Genomic DNA, 25,538 nt, shown 5'->3' on the forward strand with positions numbered 1-25,538 from the left:
GAACATTTTTTGGAAAGAAACTCCTTGTTTCTTTAACTTTCCACACCCTCCTTCCCCCTTGAAATGTTCGCTTTAATGGCTCTAGCACCACATAAAACTCATGTACCCACCAGTGAGCAAATTGTGCAGAGAACGTTGTCAGGAATCAGGAGGCACGAAGATCTTAGGGATTAGTTGTAAAAACACACGGGATTTCTCTATTTGCGACACAGGGAGACTGTTGGAAGAAAGGGCAGAGGGAGGCTGGGTGCCCAGTTACCTAGGGTGAGGGCTCCTTCCTTCTGGAGGGATATTCAGAGAGAGAAGAAAAGAAAATTCAGTAGAGAAAAAAGAGAAGATCAGAAGGCAGTTGCTAGAACACCATGGAGCGGGAGACTCATTTGACATGAGAAAATAAGGATTGGGCTTCCCTGGGGGTTCAGATGGTAAAGAAGCTGCCTGCAGTCCTAGAGACTAGGTTGGATCCCTGGATTGGGAAGATCCCCTGGAGAAGGAAATGGCAACCTGTTCCAGTATTCTTGCCTGGAAAATCCCATAGATAGAGGAGCTTGCTGGGCTACAGTCCCTGGGGTTGCAAAAAGTTGGGCATGACTGAGTGACTAACACTTTCACATTAACAAACATTCAATAATGATTGGATTGTTAAACATTAGGAGGTGAACGTGGAATTCAGTTTACTATGGATGGCCCAGGTATCATTACTGTTGCCCTATATGGTTTATAATTCAGATGATAAATCACAGGTTTACCCTATACATTATTTTATTCAGGAAGCCCATGATAAGTAACTGCTTTAATGAATGTGTTTTTAATTAAATTATAGGAAATATAAGCCCAATTTTTTCTTTTCTCAAACATCGGGAAGTTTTGTTATTCCATGAAGAGATTAAAGGTATCAGTTCAGTTCAGTTGCTCAGTCATGCCCAACTCTTTGTGACCGCATGGACTGTAGCATGCCAGGATTCCCTGTCCATCACCAACTCCTGGAGCTTGTTCAAACTCACATCCATTGAATTGCTGATGCCATCCAACCATCTCATCCTCTGTTGTCCCCTTCTCCTCCTGCCTTCAATCTTTCCCAGCATCAGGGTCTTTTCCAGTGAGTCAGTTCTTCACATCAGGTGGCCAAAGTATTGGAGCTTCAGCATCAGTCCTTCCAATGAATGTTCAGGACTAATTTCCTTTAGGATGGACTGGTTGGATCTCCTTGCAGTCCAAGGGACTCTTAAGAGTCTTCTACAACCCACAGTTCAAAAGTATCAATTCTTCAGCTCTCAGCTTTCTTTATAGTCCAACTCTCACATCCATACATGACTACTGGAGCACCATAGCTTTGACTAGAAGGACCTTAAAAGTATGCCACACCCTTATTTACTTAACTACAACTGTAGGGTTTTATTTACTTCCATATTAGAACAGTTATTGGAAATCAACAGGATGATCAGGAGCTGGCAAGATGGTAAATGTTTTGGTGTCTGTGGGTCAGAGTCTCTGTTACAGTTTTATGAACTCTGCCAACATAGTACACAAAAGCAGCCATAGACCGTACAGAAACGGAGATGGAGGTGGGCTTCCCAGGTGGCGCTGGTGGTAAAGAATTCATTTGCCAAAGCAGGAGAGGCAAGGGGGGCAGGACTGACTCTTGGGTCTGGAAGATCCTCCAGAGAAGGAAATGACACCCGAGTATTCTTGCCTGGGAAATCCCATGGACAGAGGAGGCTGGTGGGCAATAGTCTGTGGAGTTGCAAAGAGTCCGGCATGACTAAGCAACTAAACAGACACACGGTCGTGCTGCAATAGAGCCTTCTTACAGTAAAGATGACAGGCTGCGTCTACCGGTGAACCAGAGACTGCACGTCTAATGTGGAACATTTACAGCCATGAGGCTGGGCTGGGATTACGCTGACAAATAAAAAGGCAAGCTACAATACAACGATCATATTGTACTAAATGACACACATTGGTCTAATATGTTAAGGGATGTCTGGGTTATAAAATCACTAGTCATTTAGGTGGTGTCCATGCACACCCCTATGATTTTCCCAGCTCTTCTGGGGGTTTTGCACTGAGTGTTATTTTACTCTTCTACTAAGGAAAAAACAGGGAGGGGGGCAAGCCCAGTATCCCAGGTCATGAGATCACTGTCAAGTGTGAATTGACGTATTTCTATGGCACATTGTTCTGCCTCAGTGCCCTGAGTAAAACTGCCTGGGCTGGGATGTGGGTCCAGCATTAAGCAGCTGGGTACTGGGACCACATTATTTAACTGTTTCTTATCTTAGTTTCTTCTTCTGTCTACAGAGACCATCAGGAGGAATTACCTCATGAGGTTCCTGAAGCTTGGGCTCCTCTAGAGAAAGTTCTTAGAACAAGATCTTGCACATATTCAATACTATAGTTCTTTTGTGTGTTCTTTTTAGCCATACTCAATGATTCTCTCACTGAAGATGTTAAAGGTTCCCTGAGAAAATAAGGTAAAGATTTTTATTTTATTTATAGTTTATGAGTATGCTAGGTCAAGAAGAACAAGAAAATAGCAGGATCTGTTTTAGAAATCTTCAGTTCAGTTCAGTCACTCAGTCGTGTCCAACTCTTTGGGACCCCATGAATGGCAGCACGCCAGGCCTCCCTGTCCATCACCAGCTCCCAGAGTTCATCTAAACTCATGTCCATTGAGTCGATGATGCCATCCAACCATCTCATCCTCTGTCGTCCCCTTCTCCTCCTGGCCCCAATCTTTCCCAGCATCAGGGTCTTTTCCAATGAGTCAGCGCTTCACATCAGGTGGCCAAAGTATTGGAGTTTCAGCTTCAACATCAGTCCTTCTAATGAACACCCAGGATTGATCTCCTTTAGGATGGACTGGTTGGATCTTCCTGCAGTCCAAGGGACTCTCAAGAGTCTTCTCCAACACCACAGTTCAAAAGCATCAATTCTTTGGCCTTCAGCCTTCTTTATGGTCCAACTCTTGCATCTGTACATGACTACTGGAAAAACCATAGCTTTGACTAGACCGACCTTTGTCAGCAAAGTAATGTCTCTGCTTTTTAATATGCCGCCTGGGTTAGAGACCGCTTTTCCCACCTGAAGATGTCAGCTACACTACCCCATGAGCGGAGTCTCCTCGGCCTTTTGTCCTTCTGGAGTTGATACAACATAGCTCCAATCTAGAAGACAGAAAAGGTGCAGACTCCAACCCCGCTTTTTACTAATTTGAGCACATTTAACCCAAAGGGAAAGCCAGGCGGCTGGGTTGACTGGGGTCATTTCTCCTGCCAAGTTTGGGTGGGTTTGCACTAGTTGAGCATTTAGTGCCAGCCCTGATCATTATGGGCTGGCACAGAAAATTAAGCTACCACACCTTTAATGAACTTAATTCCCTTATTTTGACAGAGTTCCCATTTCCAGTGATTCACAGTTTACATTTAGACAGTTCTCCTATAGGCGTTTGCCAAAGGACTTAACTGGCCCGCTGAGCCCTGGATTCGTTAGCAACTAGAATGAAAACCATCCAAATCACCTTTACAGGTTCTGTAAGCCGGATTTGGACTCGAGATATCCTGTGTCAGAACACTCAGGGTCACCTCCGAACACATGCCCGATGTCCTCTCCACTTTTTCTTAACGTTGCATTTTGAAGAGTAGGGACCCAGGCCTTTGGTGGGGGGCTGTGAGGAGACCTGGATGCCCACAGGCATATGACACACGTTTTATTTGCTTTTTACCATCATCAGAGGGCTTCCCTGGTGGCTCAGTGGTAAAGAATCTGCCTGCCAGACAGGAGACACAGGTTGCATCCCTGGCTCGGGAAGATCCCCTGGAGAAGGAAATGGCAGCCCACTCCAGTGTTCTTGCCTGGAGAATCCCATGGACGGAGGGGCCTGGTGGGCTACAGACCATGGGGTCACAAAGAGTCAGACACGACTGAGAGATGAAAAAACAACAATGCCATTATAAGCGTGTGCTGAAAAAAAGAAAGAAGCAGAGAGGGGTTACTGGAGAAAAGAGCCGCACGAGAATAAAGCGGACATAATTTGCTTCATCTAATGACAAAGGAGTTAGGTTTTGGTGTTTAGGAGCTGGTGGGGATCGATGAAATTGTCTCAACTTCTCATTTACTTAGTGAGGGAAAGACGGTGATGGGAACATAATGTCTATGTACCAGCAGAGAGTGAAGCATTTTCAGAACTTGCTTTAATCCTTAAAATTTGTTCAGAGTCCAACAGCTATTAAGGATTAGAACTGGGACTGAGATTTATCTGGTTCCAAAACTCATGCTTTTAAACACTGCTCTGGGATCAGCAGACTTTACTGTAAGGAGCCAAATAGTATTTTAGGGCTGGCCAGTTAGAACATCTCTGTTGAAAAGACTTACATCTGCTGTTTTAAGGTGTGGAAGCAGCTAGAGACGGTATGCAAATGAGCAAGAGTGGCGTTTGGACAACACTTTGTTTGCAAAACCAAGTCAGAGGCCAGACGTGGGCTGGGCACCATGGTTTGCTGACCGTTGTCATGCTCTGTACTCTAAACTTGATTTTTTTTTTTTTTAATGTTTCCTTTCATGCTTTCAACAACTTCTGGAGGACTGGGTACTAAGAGCATTTTATAAGCGTCTCTGTTTACCCTCCTTCCATCCATTTATCAAACGTAATGTATTGATGACTGGCACAGAGATATTTGCTTCCCTGGTGGCTCTGTAGTAAAGAATCTACTTGCAAAGCAGGAGATTCAGGAGGTGCGGTTTGATCCCTGAGTTGGGAAGATCCCCTGGAGTGGGGAATGGCAAACCCCTCCAGTGTTCTTGCCTGGAGAATCCCATGGACTGAGGAGCCTGGCGGGCTGCAGTCCACAGGGTCTCAAAGTGTTGGACATGACTGAAGTGACTGAGCACACATGCATACATAGAGATATTAATCAATCCTTAACCTTTCCCTTCCTCCTTCATTCTGTGGTCTTTCTTATTTCAGCCATCCTTTCGTTCTTGAGACTATCTCAGAAATTCTATTATTTTGCCCAGTACTCCTCAAATTCCAGATTATGAAAAATTTTTCCCCTTCTTTCTGGATGAATTCACTTTAGCTCTAGACATTAGGTGTGACCTTCTTTTGACCTAAAGCACTCTGTCACCCACCCTTAGAATTCTGCTCAGGTCGTGTGTAATCAGCAGTTTGGGAATCTGTAATGGATTTTCCAGGAGGCACCTCTGATGAAAACGTCAACTTTCTAAACAAAGACAGTTGTCAGAATATCCTTTCAGAAATCCAGATTATTCACAGTTCTCATCATGCTGAGTTTTCAGTTCTTCAATAGTAAGGGGGCATTGCCACCTGGTGGAAAAAATATTGAGGGGGTTAGATGGTCACCTGGGGAGGACACAGATACGCACCTTTACACATCAGCTGCTAAACGTTGCCTTAGTAACGTCACTGCGATGCCTGGTGCTCTGAGAACTGACCCGTTTCCTTGCTCAGAACCTAAAACAAGTAAATGCGAGTAAAAACTATTGACGTTATGTTTGAATAGATTCGGGTGATCTATTTTTAGAATAAAATGGCTTGAAATGCCATATTCTTCCTAATTGTTAAAGCTCCATCGGACTCATTTCTTTCCCGTTTGTAGACTCATCCTCTCTTTCTATAATTTTCCATTCCTATGCATGGATTTGTTTCTTTGTCTGTTTCTATTTTCCAGTAATACTTAGGTCTTCTATGGCTTCTCCACTTCACCCGAATACGTCTTCGAGCACCTTTCAATGTTGATTCTTCATCAGCCTGTGTCTGCTGCCCCTGAACTTTATCTCCCTGTTGACCGTCATGCCCTCTGAAATCTGCTCCATCTCCCATCACACTCCCAGATCTGCGATCAAGTATGTTACATTTGGCTCACTCAAATTGTTCTCCCCACCCTTTCGCTTGGGGGCGTCCCTGTAACTTCAGCTTCGCCCTCGAAGTTCTTCGTTCTTGGTTCCCAGCCTTGCGGCTTCTGCTTGCCCTCTCTGCTCTCATTCCGCCAATCATCCTTGTTTCGGTCTTTGCCTAAGATTGCTGCCCTTTCAGTCTTTCCTTCTTTCCGTCCTTTTCCCCTTCTTTTCTTCTTCCTTCTTTCTTCTTCTCTCCTTTCTTTCCTTCTTCCCTTCTTCTCCTTGCTTCTTCTCTGTGAGTGTGAAAGCTAACAATGCTATAATCAGTCTCCTTTTCACAGCCTCACTTTCTAGATCTGTCCATCCACTTGTGTGGCTTCAGCTCGTCTTCAGAGCATCTGCCTCCCCAGGCCTGGACCCGATAGGTGCCCTTTTCTCACCTTCCTGCTTTTTCAGATTACCCTAAGTCCAACATCTCCTTATATCAGCTGAAACCCACTCTGGACAAAATTGAAAGGACCATATTTCTTAACATGTTCATCAAGTTTCTCAATTCCCCCTTTTAAAGGAAAGCACACTTTCTCTAATATTCAGTACTAGACATAATGCTGTTGCTGCTGCTGCTAAGTTGCTTCAGTTGTGTCCGACCCTGTGCGACCCCATAGACGGCAGCCCACCAGGCTCTTCCGTCCCTGGGATTTTCCAGGCAAGAACACTGGAGTGGGTTGCCATTTCCTTCTCCAAGGCATGAAAGTGAAAAGCGAAAGTGAAGTCGATCAGTTGTGTCGGACTCTTAGCGACCCCGTGGACTGCAGCCCACCAGGCTCCTCCGTCTATGGGATTTTCTAGGCAAAAGAACTGGAGTAGGTGCCATTGCCTTCTCTGATTAGACATAATAGAGCAATTCAAAACTGGTTACTGTTTTATTGTTGTCATCCAGTGCGTCATCACAGGCTCTCTTTGTCTCTTCTGAAATGTTTGTCTTGAGGATAAACTTCATGAGTAGAAAAGCTTTGCTTCTGCTCATCATTGTCTCCCTGCTGCTACAGGGCTTAGCATATCATACATGTCTAATAAATATTTGTCTGTAAATAAATGGAATGATGTTCACAAATCTTTCTTTTTTCCATTCCAAGTGCCAAGATCCATGCCATATCCTTTTTACTTTATCACAGGACTCCAGAAGCCTCTTATATTTTAGCGCTCCAATTTGACTATGCTTCACTGATGGCACAGCCTCAGCAGGTAAAGAATCTGCCTGCAATGCAGGAGACCCAGGAGACAAATTGTAACAAATTCTGTTTTAGCCAGATCCCATTTTATACCCAATTCCCCTCTTAGTCTTTCCTCCTCATTACTTTCATTTTTTCAAACAAATTAGATGCACGTCAGGAGCAGAACTGAGAGATCAGATTTTTGTTTCCCATCTTTATTTTCTGTCTCCCTACTCTATTAAACCATATACAGATCATGGGGTTCCCATGAGGATCAAATTGGACACTTTTTAAAAAGTCACTTGTAAATGAAAACACTTGGTTTGTGTCAATTAGATTGTTGTTTTGGTATTCTGTTTGTACTGTAATTACAGTAATAGTAGGAAATGGCAACCACTCCAGTGTTCTTGCCTGGAGAATCCCAGGGACGGGGGAGCCTGGTGGGCTGCCATCTATGGAGTCGCACCGGGTCGGACACGACTGAAGTGACTTAGCAGCAGCAGCAGTCACAAACTGGGCTTCCCTGGTAGCTCAACTGGTAAAGAACCCAATCACCAATGCAGGAGATGCAAGAGATGTGGATTTGATCCCTGGGTCTGGAAGATCCCCTGGAGAAAGGAACGGCAATCCACTCCAGTATTCTTGCTTGGAGAATCCCTTGGACAGAGGGGCCTGGTGGGCTACAGTTCACTGGGTCAAAAGAGTCGGACATGACACACACACAGCCACAAACTGGTCGATCTATTTTTGTCTGGAAAATCCAACGGACAGAGAAGCCTGGCGGACTGTAGTTCATAAGGTCTCAAAGAGTTGAACACAACTGAAGCGACTTAGGCAGTCAGGACCAAATCCTTACAAAATTATAAATTTAGTGGAATGCTTCTCTGAAACAGTAGATAGGATATGCTGTTTCTAAAACATTAATTAGATTATAAGTTCTTTATGGGAAAGAACTATCACATGTAGACTTTATCTGTGTTTGGAAATTTATTTCTTGCCTTTAAAAGAATAAATGTGCCAGTTTAGACTTAAGGGAAAAGAAGCAAATGTAAGTTTGTGTAAATAAAAAGTTGATTTCTCACTCAGGAGGAAACTTATTGCTCCAGAACAGTACGTGCTCTTCCCTGTATAAAGTAAGTCTTAGAACATGGACATTACACACTGTCCTCTCAGATGTTAATTAGGTTGCTGTATTTCAAAACCCATAGAGACCACCTGGCTTTTTCACCACTGTCTTCCCAAAGCAGGGCATACAGCAGAAGTTCGATAAACATTTATTAGTTAAGAAACCCAGTCTTCTGTTATAGCATCGATGCTTTTGAACTGTGGTGTTGGAGAAGACTCTTGAGAGTCCTGGACTGCAAGGAGATCAAACCAGTCCATCCTAAAGGAAATCAACCCTGAATATTCATTGGAAGGACTCACATTGAAGCTGAAGCTCCAATACTTTGGCCACCTGATGCGAAGAGCTGACTCATTGGAAAAGACCCTGATGCTGGGAAAGATTGATGGCGGGAGGAGAAGGGGACAACAGAGGATGAGACGGTTGGATGGCATCACCGACTCAATGGACATGAGTTTCGGTAAAGTCCAGGAGTTGGTGATGGACAGGGAAGCCTGGCTGCGGTCCATGGGGTCACAAAGAGTTGGACACAACTGAGCGACTGAACTGAACTGGACTGAACTGAATCATATGAAATATTCTTTTTGACTATCTTGCTTTCCATCCTGGTTCTTCTCCAGGGCTAGCTCTTCCCTGTTTTTTCCTTGATCACATGATCTCGCTGTCAGGTAACACTTTGGAGTTACAAAGCGGTCAGCTGAAAATAATGAACTTGGGTGGGCCACGCAGACTCACCCGGAGTCCATGTTTGGGTTTTTTTTTCCCCCTGAGTCTCTAGTGGTTGGAAGTTGCCTTGTGACCCGATGCTCACCAATGCTGTTTTCAAGCAGCTGGAGTTGCAGCTGGCACAAACTGGTGTTCAAATATTTGTTGAATGAATAATAAAAAAAAATGAATGGAATAGGGAGGGAAAGTGACATGTACAACTCCCGCCTCTCCTAAAAGACCACTGACTTGTACCCTCCCTGGCACAAGGGCGAGCTTGTGCCCCAGCCCTGAGGGTGCCCATGACCAGAGCACTCTAGGGAAGGGCTTGCCAGCATCGTCTCTAAAGGATCAGATAGCAAATATTCCACACTTTGTAGCCCTGAAGTCTTTGCAGTTCCCATCTCCGTGCTTGCAGCCTCAAAGCAGCCCTAGATAACACGGATACACTGGGATGTGGTTGCATCCCAGGGAGCTTCTGTACGCAGACTCAGGCAGCAGGCTGGGCTGGAGCTGCAGTTCCTCTGCCCCAGGTGGTCCTGGGGGAGCCCGACAGGAGAGACATGGGTGTCCTGCAGCTGAATGACCTCATCACCCTGGATAGCTCAACTCAGGGCAGGAATATGGGAGAGAAATAAACACCTTTCTCCTTTAAGCCACTACATTTTGGGTTCTTTATTACAGCAAAGCTAATTAGCTGGTGCAGGCACTATATAATGAATTGCTAACTGGTTTTACTGTTATTGTTGTTCTATTGTTATAATTATCTTTATTTTTATTATATTAAGTCTCTATTGACCCTGGCGTAAATTGGTTATATGATTAAACACCAGAAGTGGGGCTTCCCCTGTGACTCAGTGGTAAAGAATCCACCTACGATGCAAGAGATGCAGGTTCAGTCCCTGGGAAGATCCCCCAGGGGAGAGAAATGACAACCCACTTCAGTATTCTTGCTGGGAAATCCATTGACAAGAGGAGCCTAGTGGGCTACAGTCCATGGGGTCCCAAAAGAGTTGGACAAGACTTAGAGACTAGACAACAGCAAGAAACCACCAGAAATAGCCAAAGGTGGGGGGAGCGGGTGGAATCACTATTATAATGTTTGGTAAACTTGGTTAATTTAATCATCAGGACACTCAGAGGAATGGAGTGTGTTAATACCTTCTAGGAAAATCAGGAAACAAAGGATGATATTGATTCAGTGTGTCACCCAAGGTCACAGAAGAAAAATGGAGGGTCAGCTGCATCTGCTTCCATACCCTTTGCTCACCGTGCCCTCTGCTGGGGGAGTCCTGATAATAATCCTTTAGCATCTAAGCCATCAGGGAACCCCTTGGGATTCATGTCTTGGCATCAACTTGCTAGAATTTTCACAAAAGCGATGGGGCCCCTGAGTGATTATCCTGTTCTGCGCTGCCCAGTACGGTGGTCACAGGCCACATATATGGCTACTCAAGTTATATGAAATGAATTAAACGAAAAATCCAGTTTCCCCCCAAAATTGCGCAGTCAATGTGACTGTGCTCACCAGCCACGTGTGCTAATGGCCACTGGCTTTGCACAGTGGGTTACAGGACATTGCCTCACTGCAGAAACATCTGCGGGGCAGTTCAGTCTCTCTCCTGCCTCTAGATTTGGCTGCTTCGGTTTCTATGCAAATCCAGCGTCTGGGTACTTGACCTTCGGCATCCCCTTAGAGCTGTTCTCTTAGCGTCTCCCAGAGGAAGCTGCCCCCTCCAGATTCCTAGATTAAGTTCCCCTGCGGCCCTTTCCTCTTTTTTTTTTTTTCCTTTTTGCGCCCCACCCGGTGGCCCCTGCCACTCCTGTGCTGCTTCTCATGTCTTCAGCGCTAATTGCTTCCCAGCAGGATGGAGCCAGTCTCTCCAAGTCCAAAGGAGGAGAAAAGAAGAGAGACAGTGTGTGGAATCTGCCCCGAGAGTGTAGAATCTGCAGGCTAACTGCATGTTCATGGTAACCGTTGGAGCAGCCCCCCAGGTTATGAGGCTGAAAGAATGTTTGCGTCTCTTCACTCTCCTGGCAAGAACCCAGGAGACACGGGGACTGTGAGAAACCTCTGGGCGCCTCTGGGTGTTTAATAGGATGTGTTTGTGTACCTGCTTGTCTGTGTAGGTGCGTGTTTTCCTGCCCCCTGTGCTGCGTGCTAAGTCACTTCAGTCATTTGCAGTCTTTGCTGTTCTGTAGACTGTAGCCCGCCAGGCTCCTCTGTCCATGGGATTCTCCAGGCAGGAATACTGGAGTGGGTTGCCATGCCCTCCTTCAGGGGATCTTCCCCACCCAGGGATTGAACATGTGTCTCTTATGTCTGCTGCATTGGCACAAGGGTTCTTTACCACTCGCGCCACTCAGCTTATCTGTGCAGATGTGTCTTTTCCTGCCCCATAGAGTGTGGAAGCCCCCTTCACAGCGAACACACACCTGCCACCCCTGGCCGCCTGCCTATTGTCTGAAAAGCTACAGTAGGTGAATCAGAAGGATATCTTTATCCAGGCTTTGGTTGAGGTTGAGTTTGCTTTCATTAAGGGAGCGGTATCTCCAGAGTTTATGGAAGTGGAAGTGCCGCACAAAGGGCTCTTGTCTGACATTTGGAAATGAATTGTCTGAGGAGACACACGCAAAAGCCTTCATTGGGAAGGGTGCCCAGAAGGAGGCAGGAGGGAGAGGGAACCCAGGACGAGGCTCCCCGCGTGGCTCGAAGTCGCAGGGTTTGTGGTGATGGGTTTAGATTCCGGGTTGTCTTTACCGAATCGTTATGACTGAGAGTCCTTCCTGGGGGCGCACGCCTTGTGCAGCTGAGATGGGTGCCATCGAGAAGGACTCTGGGAGGTGGCAGGATATGCAGTGTCCCCTTTTGACCCTTCTGCAGCTTTTCTGGTTGGTGGTGGCTTGTCAGTCCTGTGTTCCTTTCCAGGACCTCCTGTCATGAAATAACTCACGCAGATGGTTACGGTGGTGAATGGCCAGAGTGGGCAATTTCTGGCAGTGTGGTTCCCCTAACAGAAGCTTGTGGGAAACTATCTACCTGTTCAGATGCCCTGAACAATGCGGGAGGGCCTGGCAGAGCTCCTAGTCATGCGCTACCCCTGAGCCTGCGCGTCTGTCTGCATCCTGGTGTGAAGGATCGCGGGTGATGCGAATTGCTTGGCTGGTGTGGGAGATGGGAGTTGGTGCACGACTCTTCCCAGGGGTGTTTCATCAGGGATGCAGAGCGGACCAACCCGGGCACATTGCAAGGCCCCGGCTTCCCATCTCTCTCCATCAGGAGTAGATACTCCAAAAACACGCACAGAGATGGTACCGTTTCTTGTCACTGAATTTCACGAGCCCTGTATTAGAGAACTTGGGAGTTTCTAAGCGTTCATCACAAAAGGAAGGATTTGGGGCAGCCTGCACCCTCTTGTTTGGATCAAAGTCTGGTCCACGGGGTGCTTTGTGATCTGGACGTTTAATGAAATAATTGGTATTTGCCTTCCGGAGTGAGAATTGACTTTCTTTGACCTCCTTTGGAGTTCTTCGTTTTAAGATAAGCTCAAATATTGACAGAACTGGAACTGAGATTAAAGGACATATAAAGTGCATTAGTGTTCTAGGAAAGCAAGAAGAAAGACCCAGGGGCCTCTCCCACAGTAAATAAAAGCGACACAGATTCTTAAGAAAACACTGCTGAATTTCACTCGTGTGTATGATGAAATGGATTAAGTTTACAGTGGTCTGAAGAGCAGGATGGATTCTTCACCTCGACACCCCCAGGAACAAACCGCAGCCTCACCCGAGCTCCCTTTTTATTCATCTTGACCACTTTCTTTTTGGTGTGCATCGCAGTCTGACGCATAATGAAAGCCAGCTGTCGGCCCCAGAGGCCATGAGGGAAGGGTCCGCAAATGTTCTCAACGCCAGTCGCCCAGCCCAGGCTGTCACTTGATAAGTCACTTAAAGAAAGATGGCAGGAGGAGAGGGAAAAGATGACGGCCGATGCCCTCATTATCAGAGGATGAATTATCCACGTGCTCTGTGCATTATCTGGGGCTTCCAGTGTCCCAGTAGTTGATCTGTAGATTTATGCCAAGCTGGAGAAAGAAAGGAAGGAAGGAAGGGAAAGAGAGGAAGGAAGGAAGAAAAGTATGTCCTATTTGCGACATAAGCAGGATTTAGGATTCAAAATGATGACTGATTATTGATGGGGCAAATAGAGAATTACCTGGTTCCCAGTTAATATAAATGAATATGTTTAATGTGAGAGCAGGACAGAGCAACACGGAGTTCCCATTTCCCCTTGTAAAATATTTACTGTTCAGGTTCTCCTCACCAGTCAAATCGGTCAAATATTTACTGTCAAAGTTCAGGGGCAAGGTGATACACGTGACCATACATGATGCTATGATCCACGCTGGCCAGACTGAAGTCAGAGCTCCTAAGTTTTAGTCTTCATTCAACCACCCTGGCTCTCTGTGTTCTTGGAAGGAAAAAAAAAAAGTCACTGAAATCTTTTCTGCCAACCAGTGAGTTATTAAACAGAAATTATGTGACTGAGATGGTAAAGAATCTGCCTGCAATGCAGGAGATGAGGGTTTGATCCTTGGGTCAGGAAGATCCCTTGGAGGAGGGCATGGCAACCCACTCCAGTATTCTTGGCCTGGAGAATCCCATGGACAGAGGAACTTGGAGGGCTACAGACCACAGGGTCGCAAAGATCTGAACACAACTGAGCGACCAAGACTTTCATGTTTCTTCTTCATGTGCTTTATGAAGGCTTGTGACAAACATCTGCATGTATTTGTGAGGGCTTTGAGATTCTATGATGTTCATTTGAATGTACTTTTGCTACTTAGTTGAATCACACCGACATTGTAAAACACATCCACTATCATTAACATCAGCTTGAAATTCAGCAAAGATAGATGATGTATCCTTCAACATTGTTAATTTTTAGACCATATTAACCATTCTCAGTACAAAGGAAATGCTTGTGCTAGAGTTTAGGGTACCCCTTTCTCCAAAAAGTGCATACGATTTGCCCTTTGAGTTTGGTTATGGTCCTGATGGGTTTCTCTGCAGGCTCAAATGATAAAGAATCCCCTACGAATGCAGGAGACACCGGTTGGATCCCTGGGTCAGGAAGATCCCCTGGAGGAGGAAATGGCAACCCACTCTAGTATTTTTGTCTGGGAAATCTCATGGACAGTGGAGCCTGGTGGGTGGGGCGGGTGTGTACAGTCCATGGGGTCACAAAGAATTGGACAGGGCTGAGCAAAATAAACAAGAGCAGCAACGTGGTCCTGACACGACCTGTTGATTCCTCCCGGCACAGGAGAGTGAGGCTTGGTGGGGCTGGGGGTGGGGAGCAGGGAATTGGTGGATAACAGAGGGGCCAGAAGAGGTGTTTGCCCTGTCCTGCACACAGCTTTTCATCCATTGCATTCAGCCTCCACTTTGATATTCAGTTCTCATCTCAGTTTTTCTCTCTGTATCTAGGAAGCCCCTGTATCTGTCCACATGAAGCAAGCACATTCTGTTGGTTGCAACAGGATCTACACGTCTGAAGTGACTCAGCTTTCAACACTGCCTAAAGATTTGTGAGTAGGACTCCTACCCTCTGTCTGGCTTCTTCGAGGAGTGCATGCCTGAGTCAACTTCCTAATAAAACTGACCAAAACACCCAACAGGAGTCTATCTATCCCTCTGACGAGTATCAACAAAAGCTGTTGGAAAGACTCTGTTAGTTCTGCTACCTCCGCTAGGTCCATGAGAGTGTTTCCACCGGACCTTTCTCTTCTTTTATTTATTTATGGTTTTAATTCCTTTTTAAAATTTATTTTTAATTGAAGGATAATATCTTTACAATACTGTGTTGGTCTCTACCATACATCAACATGAATCAGCCACAGGGATCCGAATGTCCCCTCCCTCCTGAACCTCCCTCCCACCCATCTAGGTCATTGCAGAGCAGGGAACCACACTCCCTGTTGCACGGCAGCTCCCCACTCATCGTCTGGTTTTCACACAGGATGTGCGCGTTTCAGCCCTACTCTCCCAGTCCCTCCCGCCCTCTCCTTCCCCCACTGTGCCCTTAAGTCTGTTCTCCACTGGACATTTCTCTTCTGGTTTAATGTTTTCAGCTGCAGCTGTGTGCTAAACAGAGAAAATCCACTCTCAGGACTTTCTGGGCCTTGGGTCAAATGTCCCTCGGTTGTCATTCTAATCTTAAGGTCCTTTAAACAAAAGAGCTTTGTCTCAAAACATGGATCAGTTATTTCCTAAATTAGGTGAATAGCTTACCTAAGCTAAGACAGGAAGCCACTTTATTAATGGATTCAGGACAAATCCACAACATTAAAACATTTGATATTGCTCATAAATACAAAAGGGAAATAAATCTGGCTGAGAACAAGAAAAATGCCTGGGTCCAGTCTCTTTTAAATCCCTTAAAGTTAGAAAAAAAAAAAATGAAATCTTTCCTGATACTTCAAATTTTCACAACGTTGTCTTCAGCTGTTCTCTGTCCCTCACCTAATTTTCATTAAAAAACCTACATCTTAAACACTCCATGCGCTACTCACTTTTCATTTCTCTATAGGAGTTTGGAGGAATTCTTTTAAATCACTGGAAATCATGGACAAAATAATGGAAATCTTCCTCAGTAGGAGTTTCTTTAATTGCCGACACGCTTTGCTCCAGCGTGAATTTATCACCACTAAGGGTATTAGCCTGGTGAAACTTCAAAAATCTCCTTATTCCAAGAATGTTGGAAGGACTGAAAAAAAAAAGACAGTATTCCCTCACCATTATCAGAGCGACTGTGCACACTTACCTCCATGCTTTCCCCAGATTCACAGCTGCTTCGACAAGAATGTCCAAAAGAATACAAAATGGAGATTCGGTGGAAGGCAGTCTTTAGGTTCCTGATCAAGAGTTATTTCTATACGGAGCCCCTGAGTATTTCCCAGACTGTATTTGACAATCACCTTGCATGAGAATCTTTTTTTTTTTTTTAATTTTACTTTGCTCAAGTCCTACTGCAGAACTCCTGAATCTTTAAGAAGTGAGGTCAGGAAATCTGCACTTTTAAGTAATTCCCCAAATGAATGAACGCTAAAGTTTGACAAGCATTAAAACTGCATGAAACTATGCCAAACCTGGACTTCCCCAGTGGCTCAGCAGTGAAGAATCTGCCTGCACGTCAGGAGCCGCAGCAGACACAGGTATGGGATTTTTGTATGACAGAAAAATGTACTTGAAAGAAATGAGCAAGACCTGTATGTGTCAGAATGAATAATTTTCAAAAGCTAAAATGAGTGAAAAAAATTAGACACAGAAGGGAATTAATGTTATTTTATTATTTTTGTAAGAGTTAAGGCACAGTATACATATGTACCTGTGCACACCAAGATATGATCAAATGCACCTGGATTAGTAACTTCCATGTGGATTGCAAGGTTATGAACCGTATTCACCATAGCAATTGCTTCTAGAGAGGGAAAGAGAAATGAGACACAGGAGACAAATTCAGATTGTTGACACCATTCATAGTTAATACTTACATTTCTTTATTTGCTACATGCTTTATGTTTAGTATCATATTTAATCTCCTAGCCATCATTTGGGGTACTGTTACTAATGTCCACTATTTTTAAATGTTATGTTTCTAGTACTGATGCATGTATACATGCACATTTTAAATCTCAAGCCAATTCGGGGGGAAAAAAAGAAACATTTTCTAAATCTGAGTAGTGAGATTTGGGTGCAAGTTAGTGGATCATATTATTTCTGTCATTTCTCTTTTTTGTTTTTGTTTTTCTTTAAAACATATACCTAAGATCACATTAGAATGCCCATGACACTTCTTCAATTAAAAAAAAAAAATCCTGCTTTTCTTTTCTGCTTCACTTCATCTATACTATTTCTGACCTATATACCCCACTGTCTCTCTCACACACACACACACACACACACACATTTGCGTGTGTATGCATGTACATGTATGTATGCCTGTATGTGTGAGTATCCATGTATGTATGAATCTGTGTATATGCGTCTGTTATATTACTGTAACTTCCTAAGCTGTGTCCACGCCAAAACTGCACCAAGATGTCTACAGTGGCTCTATTCATAACTGCCCAAACTTGGGGGCAACCAAGAAATCCTTCAGTAGGTCAAAGGGTGAATGAAGTATAGCCAGACAGCAGAGCATCATCCAGGACCGAAAAGAAACGAGGAATCCAGCCACGAGAGACAAGGAGGAACCTCGGATGCATGTGACCTAGTGAACGAAGCCAGTCTGAAAAGGCTCCATACAGTGTTTCCAGCCTGAATGACGTCTGGGGAAGGCAGAATTGTGCAGACAAGAAGACTGGTGGTTACCAGGTGCTAGGGCGGGGGAGAGGAGTAGACCGAGCCCGGGGGCCTTTTGGTGCTGAGACCCGATTCTGTATGACTGTAGGGGTGAGTATACGTCGTGGTACTTGCGCTCAGACCTGTAGAATGTAACCACCAAGCGTGGACGCTAATGTAAGCTATGGGCCTTGGGTGATTATAGGGTGTCAATGCGAGTTCATCTTTGGTACCGAAGGCACCATGCTGATGAATGATGTTGATCATGCAGGAGGCTGAGCGGGTGTGGGGCAGGGTGTGTGGGAAATCTCTGAACTGCCTTCTTAATTCTGTTGTAAACCCAACAGGGAAGAGAGCCCAGGCTCAAAAGTTTGACTTAACAGAGGCTGACAGATGGAGAATTGAAACAGGGCTGGTTTGACACCATAACGTGTTTTTAACCCACACACTGGAAGCCTTGGTATTATCATTTGCTGTTGTTTAGTTGCTCAGTCGTGTCTGACTCTGTGACCCCGTGGACTGTAGCCCGCCAGGCTCCTCTGTCCGTGGGGTTCTACAGGCAGGAAGACTGGCGTGGGCTGCGATTTTCTTCTCCAGGGCATCTTCCCCACCCAGGGCAGGACCCCAGTCTCAGGTCTCCTGCGTTAGCAGGCGAGTCCTTCACCGCCTCGGAAGCCCTCTGTTGGTGTAGACATGAAGCCTCTAAGGCGTTGAGCCGTCAAAACGGCCTCACCTTTAAAGCATATGTAGCACTTGTGTGTGTCTTAAGGACTCACCAAGTGCTCTCTTCAGAAAACTTCCCCAGCCCCTCGAGCCCGCTCAGGAACAGTCATTCGTCCTTCTGATCCTTTCCTATTAGTTGTTCTTTGAGTTGAATCCGATCACTGAATCCGATTATGGAAATTACCGGCCACTTTGAATGTCTTAATCCCCGGGGGCTGGTCGATCCCTCCCAACATCCAGCAGGAAGGAAAAAGGAACAAAGAAGACAGAAACCTGAGCGCCTGCCTCTCCGTTTCCTCACCTCGCTCTGGAAAAGTACAGATGTATCACTTTGCAGGCAAACCCCCAGGGCCCCAGGCCCCTCTCAGCTTTGCCAGTGCCGTCTCAGTGGGTCAGGCACACTCAAACCAGAGCTTAGCTAACAAGAACCCAAGTCTGTGTTGTTGACTTGGGAGCCTTGGAGGCCCACCGTTCCAAGAAGGAAGGGTGGGCTTTTCAGTGGTGTGTGTGTGTGTGTGTGTGTGTGTGTGTACGCAATGCGCTTGGTTGTGCCCGACTCTGTACGACCCCACGGACTGTAGCCCGCCAGTCTCCTCTGTCCATGGAATTTTCCAGGCAAGAATACTGGAGTGGGTTGCCATTTCCTACTCCAGGGGATCTTCCCAACCCAGGAACTGAACTCACGTCTCCTGGGGCTTCTGCATTGGCAGGCAGATTCTTTACCACTGAGGCCACCTTGCTGATGCTGCTTCCCAGATATTTCTTGTTTCTGATGTTAAAGATGATGCATTCTCACCAGCTTTGCTACTTACTCTTCAGAAATTGGAAACAATTAATAATCTTTTAAGGAGATACTACCTTCCTGTCGCTGTGTCTTCAAAACTCAAGTCAAGTGTGTTAGGTTTACAGAGCGCCTGGAAGTTGCAGCAGATTGCTGCTAAGGTGATGAGAGACGGTCCAGGTTCCCCCAGGGGGTGAACCCGCATAGAGAATTAGGTTCGCAGTTCAGCTTAAGGAGCCTCTGTTCACAGAACTATCAGACTTGTGTGGTCCCTGCTCTTGTGTATTTATTTTTAACCCTGTATGGGGGGTTGGCAGCTTCATCAGGCTTCCTAAAGCACAGGGTTTACTTGAAGGGCACACATGCCTCAGAACTGCTTGGCCATCTCTTCTCACGGATGGAAGGCCTCTCTCGTATCTCAGTCCCTGTTGGTGGGCCTGTTCCCTTTTCTCCTTAATAACAACTGGCTGGTCACTTCCGTTTCTTCCAGCCAAATCACAGAAGAGGCGAAGTTTCCTGCTCTCTCTCTGTTTAGCCTGCTTCATTGGTCAGTTCTCCTGCACAGCCAGGGTGTCTCCTAGGCTTTCCTGAGGCCAGATGGCTATTTTCCTGGTATGGCCAATCACCAGTCCCGTCCAGTTGAAAAAGACAAATTTAAAGATAAGGACCTGATACCATTTCTATAAAGCATACACGTTAAAAAAAAAAAAAAATCAGGCACTGATCTAAATGTTTTATGTGCCTGATCATATTTTAAATCTCTCCCACTCTAACTGAACCTATTCGTCATCTCAGTGAAAGCGTCTCGGTATTTAACTTTATCCTCCTCCCCCCAGGCCTTCTGACCTCCCTGAGCTTCTTTTGGCTGTGCTCCCAGCCGCGAACCAGTGACAGTCCTTTCAAACACGCTATCACCAGAAGCCTCCGTTTGTTTTATCCCTCGCTTCCTCAATTCTCCGATTTCAACTTGCTAACAAAAGAGAATCCCTCCGTTATAAGATCTTTCTGTATTTCACCTCTCCATCTCAGAATTTCTTTCCTGTTAGTTTCCACGTTCTTGTCCCTTTTGGTTTATAATTCGTCTCCAGACTTCTTCTGCTCAGTATACACACATGTTCTCATCTAGTCAAATCCTCAAGAGGAAAAGCAAAAGAATCCTCCTCCAGTCTTGCTTCCTCCTCAAACTACAGTCTCATGCTCTTCCCTCCTTCCACTGCTGAAAGTCTAAGAAGTGTAGCCCACACTCACTGTTTCTGCTCTTTTCACAAGTTATCCTTGCCCTTAGCCTGCTCTTACCTGTTGTGACCACTTTGGAGAAAGTGTTCTCCAAGCCGACACAAAGACATCCAGTGTGCGAAGATCTCAATGCTCTCACATCAGTTTCCAAGCACTCCGAATATTCTACAGCAGTAACATTTAATGCACTGCAGGACGTTCTATATTAAAATCCACTGCTGCATTTAATTCTCACGTTGGTATTGCTGCCATTTTATAAGGGCTTCCCTTATGGATCTTGGTAAAGAAGCCGCCTGCAATGCGGGAAACTCAGGTTTGATCCCTGGCTTGGAACGATCCCCTGGAGAAGGAAATGGCAACCCACTCCAGTATTCTTCCCTGGAGAACCCAATGGATAGAGGAGCCTGGCAGGCTACAGTCCATGGACTCTCAAAAAGTCAGACATGACTTAGCAACTAAACCACCAACAACCACCACTTAGGGCTCAGCTAGTAAAGAACCTGCCTGCGATGTGGGAGACCTGGGTTCAGTCCCCAGGTTGGGAAGATCTCCTGGAAAAGGGAAAGGCTACCCACTCCAGTGTTCTGGCCTGGAGAGTTCCATGGACTAGTCTATGGGGTCGCAGAGAATTGGACACAACTGAGCGACTTTCACTTTCCATTTTATAAACCAAGAAGTTATAAAAAATGATTTGCACAAGTACCAAAAGATAATAAGTTTACAAAACTCATGTCAAGTTCAGCTGTTTTTCCCCCATGGACATTTAAAGCAATTGGAAATTGTCCTTGCGTTTTCTAGGGCACCATACTTCTGGTTCATCTTCTGTAGGTCACTGTAACTGTTTCATTAATTGGCTCCTCCTTCACTTCACCTTTCTACGCAGGTTTCTGCTGAAGTTTCAGTACCTGCTTCTTTTTCCTCTTCCCTTCACATCTGCTTCCTGGGGGAACATATCTACCCATATTGCCTGTGCCTCTCTCCCAAATTACATTCTGAGCCCGCTCGTTTCCACTAAGGTCCAGGGTTTGTATTTCAGCCTCCACCTAAGCATGTCTCCATGGATGATTTTTGCCGGCACCATAAACTCAATATATCTGTGATCGAATGCATGATCTCACCTACAAACAAAGGAAACTAACAGAGTGTTCCCTGAGGCTCCTTTTCCTTGGTTACCGCTCTCATTTAGTCGCTCAGTCCACCCAGCTAGTTCTCGTTCTTCGGTCCCTAAGTCGTGTCCAGGTGTGCGACCCCACGGACTGCAGCGCCAGGCTTCCTTGCCCTCCACTCTCTCCTGGAATTTGCTCAGGTTCATGTCCTTTGAGTCGGTGATGCCATCCAACCGTCTCATGCTCTTTCATCCCCTTCTCTGGCCTTCCATCTTTCCCAGCATCAGTGTCTTTCCCAATGAGTTGGTTCTTCACACCAGGTGGCCAAAGTATTGGAGCTTCAGCTTCAGCATCACCATCCAAATAGAAGTCCAAATAATTCTGAATTTTCCTTTTCTCTCAGAAACCTATGATTTCCAATTCTGAACTTTTTCTAGAAAGTCTTGTTTCCACTCATATGTCCACCATCCTAGTGCAGATACATGTTATTTCTCATACAGATTATTCAGGTCCTCACTGAAAATGGCTTTGCATTCATCCCTTTTCATCCCAGAGGGATCTATCACATGACCTGGTCATGTCACCCCTCTGTGGAAAGACCTCAGACACTATCTATGATTTATATACACAAGGTCACATTCCTTTCCTAACCTGTCATTCCAAGCCACCCACTATCTGACCCCAACATAACTTTTTAAAATCATGCCCCACTAGATCTCACCATGTGAGTGCACTTTCACCAAACTGGACAAATCACATGCTAAACAAGCACATCTGCTTTCTCCCTTCTGGAACTCTGCTGATGCTTCAGCTGGGGATCCTCTCATCTCCTCTTATAACCACCCCCCACCCACGAAGCTGTTGTTGTTCAGTCACTCAGTTGCCTCTGACTCTTTGCGACCCTGTGGACTGCAACACACCAGGCTGCCCTGTCTTCCACCATCTCCCAGAATTTGCTCAAACTCACGTCCATTGAGTCAGTGATGCCATCCAACCATCTCATCCACCCACTAAGTACTGGTTTCTGTACTAGTTCTAATGTCTATGCTGCTAAAAATAACCAGGAAACTGAGGGCTGCTTGGCCCTTCTCTTATAGATATAAAATGTATTCTAGAAATATCAATGTGCCTCAGGACCATTGCAGTTTTGAAATCAGCACATATAACCTGTTTGAGGGTAGAAAGGACAAGAATGTCCATTCAGAAGACTGGGGCACTTACTCACCCAAAAGCAATCTTCTCCTCTTTGCCAGGTTGTGTGAAATGTCCATTTCTCAATCTTCATGTAAAGGATTCATGATTGTCAATAGACTTCCCGATTCCCCAGGCCTCTGAAAAGAACTTTCAATTCTTTGATTCCAAACAACTGTCAATGCTTGCATCTCTGATCCCCTTCACCTAGGTTTTATAGAATTTTGGGAATTACCCCAAGCAGGGATGTTTTGGTCTTTAAACAGCTGTCTCAGAAACTTGACCCAGTGGGGGTCTTCCCTGGTGGTCCAGAAGCTCCACCTCTCAAGGCAGGAGGTGCAGGCTCCATCCCTGGTCAGGAAAACTAAGATCCTACGTGCCACAAAGACTTAAAAACAACTTGACCCAATGGACTGGGGTGAACAGCCTTGTCTCTCAAAACTCAGGTCCACCTGCAACTGTAGAATGTGATCCTTCGTGAACATAAGCTTTGTGATGTGATTGCTTAAGATGAGGTCACACTGGATGAGGTGGGCCCTAAGTCCAGCGGCTGGCATCCTCGGGAGAAGGCCCCATGGGACACAGACACACATGGAGGCAGAGATTCGAGTGAGAAGTCTAGAAGCCAAGGAATGTTGAGAGCTGACAAGAGGAAGCCAGGAGAGAGGTGTGGAATAGCTCCTTCCTGCTGACCACTTGATGCCAGACCTCTAGCCGTCAGAACTCCGGGGAATCAGTTGTTAGTGTCTTTAGGCGTTCCCTTCCCAGTTTGCAGGGTTCGGTTCCAGCAGCCCCAGGTGGCCAGTCGGTTCGGTCAACCCTGGACTCAGAAAACTGCCACCCAGCTTAGGTCACATCACATCTCCTGCACTTTTGGGGGGGGGTTACCTTTTTAAAAAATAGTCCTTGACACATCCCAGAAAGTCACATCTGCATCTTTTTTGGCGGGGGGACAGACTTTTGGAAGTTTTCCCGAGAGTCTGCTTTCCCACCCCGCCCCCCACCAGCCCCCCCCCGGCCCCCCCTGCACAGGACTTGTCGCTCCTCTGCCAGCATCATCCCTAAGCTCGTCCAGGGGAGCTGTATCTGCAGCTTCTGTGAGAGTCGGTCAGGACATTAGACGCCAACTCCTTGGTCATCCAGTGCCTCTGGTTTCTGCCTATTGCAACTTTACAGCCTCCTCTGCCTGGTGGCTCAGATGGTAAAGAAACTGCCTGCAATGCAAGAGACCCAGTTTCAATCCCTGGCTCAGGAAGATCCCCTGGAGAAGGACATGGCCACCCACTCCACTATTCTTTCCTGGAGAATCCCCACGGACAGAGGAGCCTGGCAGACTGCAGTACTTGAGGTCACAGAGTCGGACATGACTGAGCGACTAACACGCTGCCTGCGACACTTATCACATTCTGCCTTCGTTGAAGCTGGTTGCACACAATTCTTGCCTTCTGCCCACAACTGATTAAAACTCTTAAAGACAGGCAGCAGATTTCATTCACATCCGTGTACAAACCAGCACCTTTGGTAATACATGCATTCAATACCCGTCTATTTCCAGCCCACAAGATAGCAAGTAGGTCTCAAGGTAATTAGTCGGTGTTTGGTCAACAAGTCTTGGATCAAAATGTGATATCTGAAGCTTTCCTTTGCCTCCTTTTAGCCTGCTGAAAAATGAGCCTAGACCTTTCTTTGCTTCAGCTTCCCTACCCTTCTGGTTAAATTATTTGCTATCAGACACCACTGACACCCCTCCTTTTTCTTTGAGGCAGGAAACAGCCCCCAGCATACATTAATCTGAACCCATTCCACTTCTAAATCTCAAAGACCAGAGAGCAGAGGAAGCTGGAGAGAGGCCAGAGGGACCAACTTTATTCCTCCTCCTGTGTCGTGCCCCCCATGTCTAATCTTCCCCACCCTACCAGGTGATTTAAGAATTTCATCCTTTCTTTGGACTGGAAGAGGAAGCAGGGGCTGGAATTAGGTCTACATGAACTGCTGAAACGGCTTTCAATGGACTCTGAAGGCTGAGCCAGACTATTGTGTGGATCGAGCCGCCCAAGCCTCTCATTTGAGAACGAAGGTCCGCACGCTTTCTCTGGCACAATGCCTATCAGCAGAATCGCTGAAGCCAAGGCTCAGAAATAAATAACTGCTCTCTCCAAGCAGGAGGCTGGTAAACAATGCAGACACTGAGCTCTGCCAAGAGGAAAAAGCACATAAAGCAGGCAACTGCTGAATCCGAGCCAAAAGGGGGAGACTTCCACTCTAATCACTAAAGCTTTCAGAAAGCTAAATCAGCCCCGAGAGCCGTCAGAACGACGGCGGCGGAGAGATCAGGGGTTCTGATGTTCCCGTTCACATGAGGTTCCTTCAAGGACCTTCTAGATTTGTCAGATCATCAGACCCGGTCTCAGACGCTTTATCACAGCTTCTGATGCCACACCACAGATTTGTGACTTAATTTAACTGCCCCAGATGATCTGATGCACGCCCACGGTGGGAAAAAAGCACTTAGTGGTCCTTTCTGGCTCATATGCCTTTTCCAGTTACTAAATGGTGACCTTCAGCTAATCTCTTCGTATTACTGGAATGTAATTGCCTTGCAGCGTTGTGTGAGTTTCTGCTGTTCAATGAAGTGGATCAGCTTTATGTGGGCATGTATGCCCTCCCTATGGGACCTCCCACCCCCAACCCCACCATCGCACCCTCAGCTGAACCCCCTGTGTCTTATAACAGGTTCCCACTAGCTAGCTAATTTACACGTGAGAGTGTGTATGTGTGCGTGTGTGCTCAGTCGTGTCTGACCCTGCGACCCCGTGGACTGTAGCCCACCAGGCTCCTCTGCACATGGGTTTCTCCAGGCACGAATACTGGAGTGGGCTGCCAGTCTCTTCTCCAGGGGATCTTCCTGACCCAGGACTGAGCCCTCATCCCTCTCGTCTCCTGCATCGGCAGGTGAGTTCTCTGCCCCTGTGCCATCTGGGAAGCGCAGCAGTGTGTATATGTCACTTCTAATCTCTTAAGCCATGAAGCCAGTTCTCTCAACATTAAAAAAAGAGATGATAATAGTACCTTATCATAGATCTGTATGAAGATTGAATAAAATAGTGCATTTAAAGGGCCAAGCAACATGATTGTTGCACAGTCATTGCTGAATAAACTCCTGCCAGAGAGGCTAATTTCCTATTAGTTGGAGCTACCAAATGCATGTCCACACTTCCGTCAGAAATTCTATGCTGTTAATTCTCATCGTAAAA

At 46.0% G+C, this 25,538-nt stretch overlaps 1 long non-coding RNA gene across 2 annotated transcripts; it reads right to left on the bottom strand.

Moving 5' to 3' along the window:
* Window positions 1-16,233: 16,233 nt before the first annotated feature.
* Window positions 16,234-23,143, bottom strand: LOC133232958 (uncharacterized). Of its 2 annotated transcripts, XR_009731540.1 has the most exons (3): window positions 22,319-22,776; window positions 18,024-18,185; window positions 16,234-16,384 (listed from the first exon to the last, which is right to left on the bottom strand). It is a non-coding gene; the product is annotated as an uncharacterized LOC133232958 (long non-coding RNA). The 2 variants fall into 2 exon arrangements; XR_009731539.1 differs by lacking the exon at window positions 18,024-18,185 and having other exon boundaries at window positions 22,319-23,143.
* Window positions 23,144-25,538: the final 2,395 nt, after the last annotated feature.

Source organism: Bos javanicus, chromosome 19 (assembly GCF_032452875.1).
Source record: "Bos javanicus breed banteng chromosome 19, ARS-OSU_banteng_1.0, whole genome shotgun sequence".
Classification (NCBI taxonomy): Eukaryota; Metazoa; Chordata; class Mammalia; order Artiodactyla; family Bovidae; genus Bos; species Bos javanicus.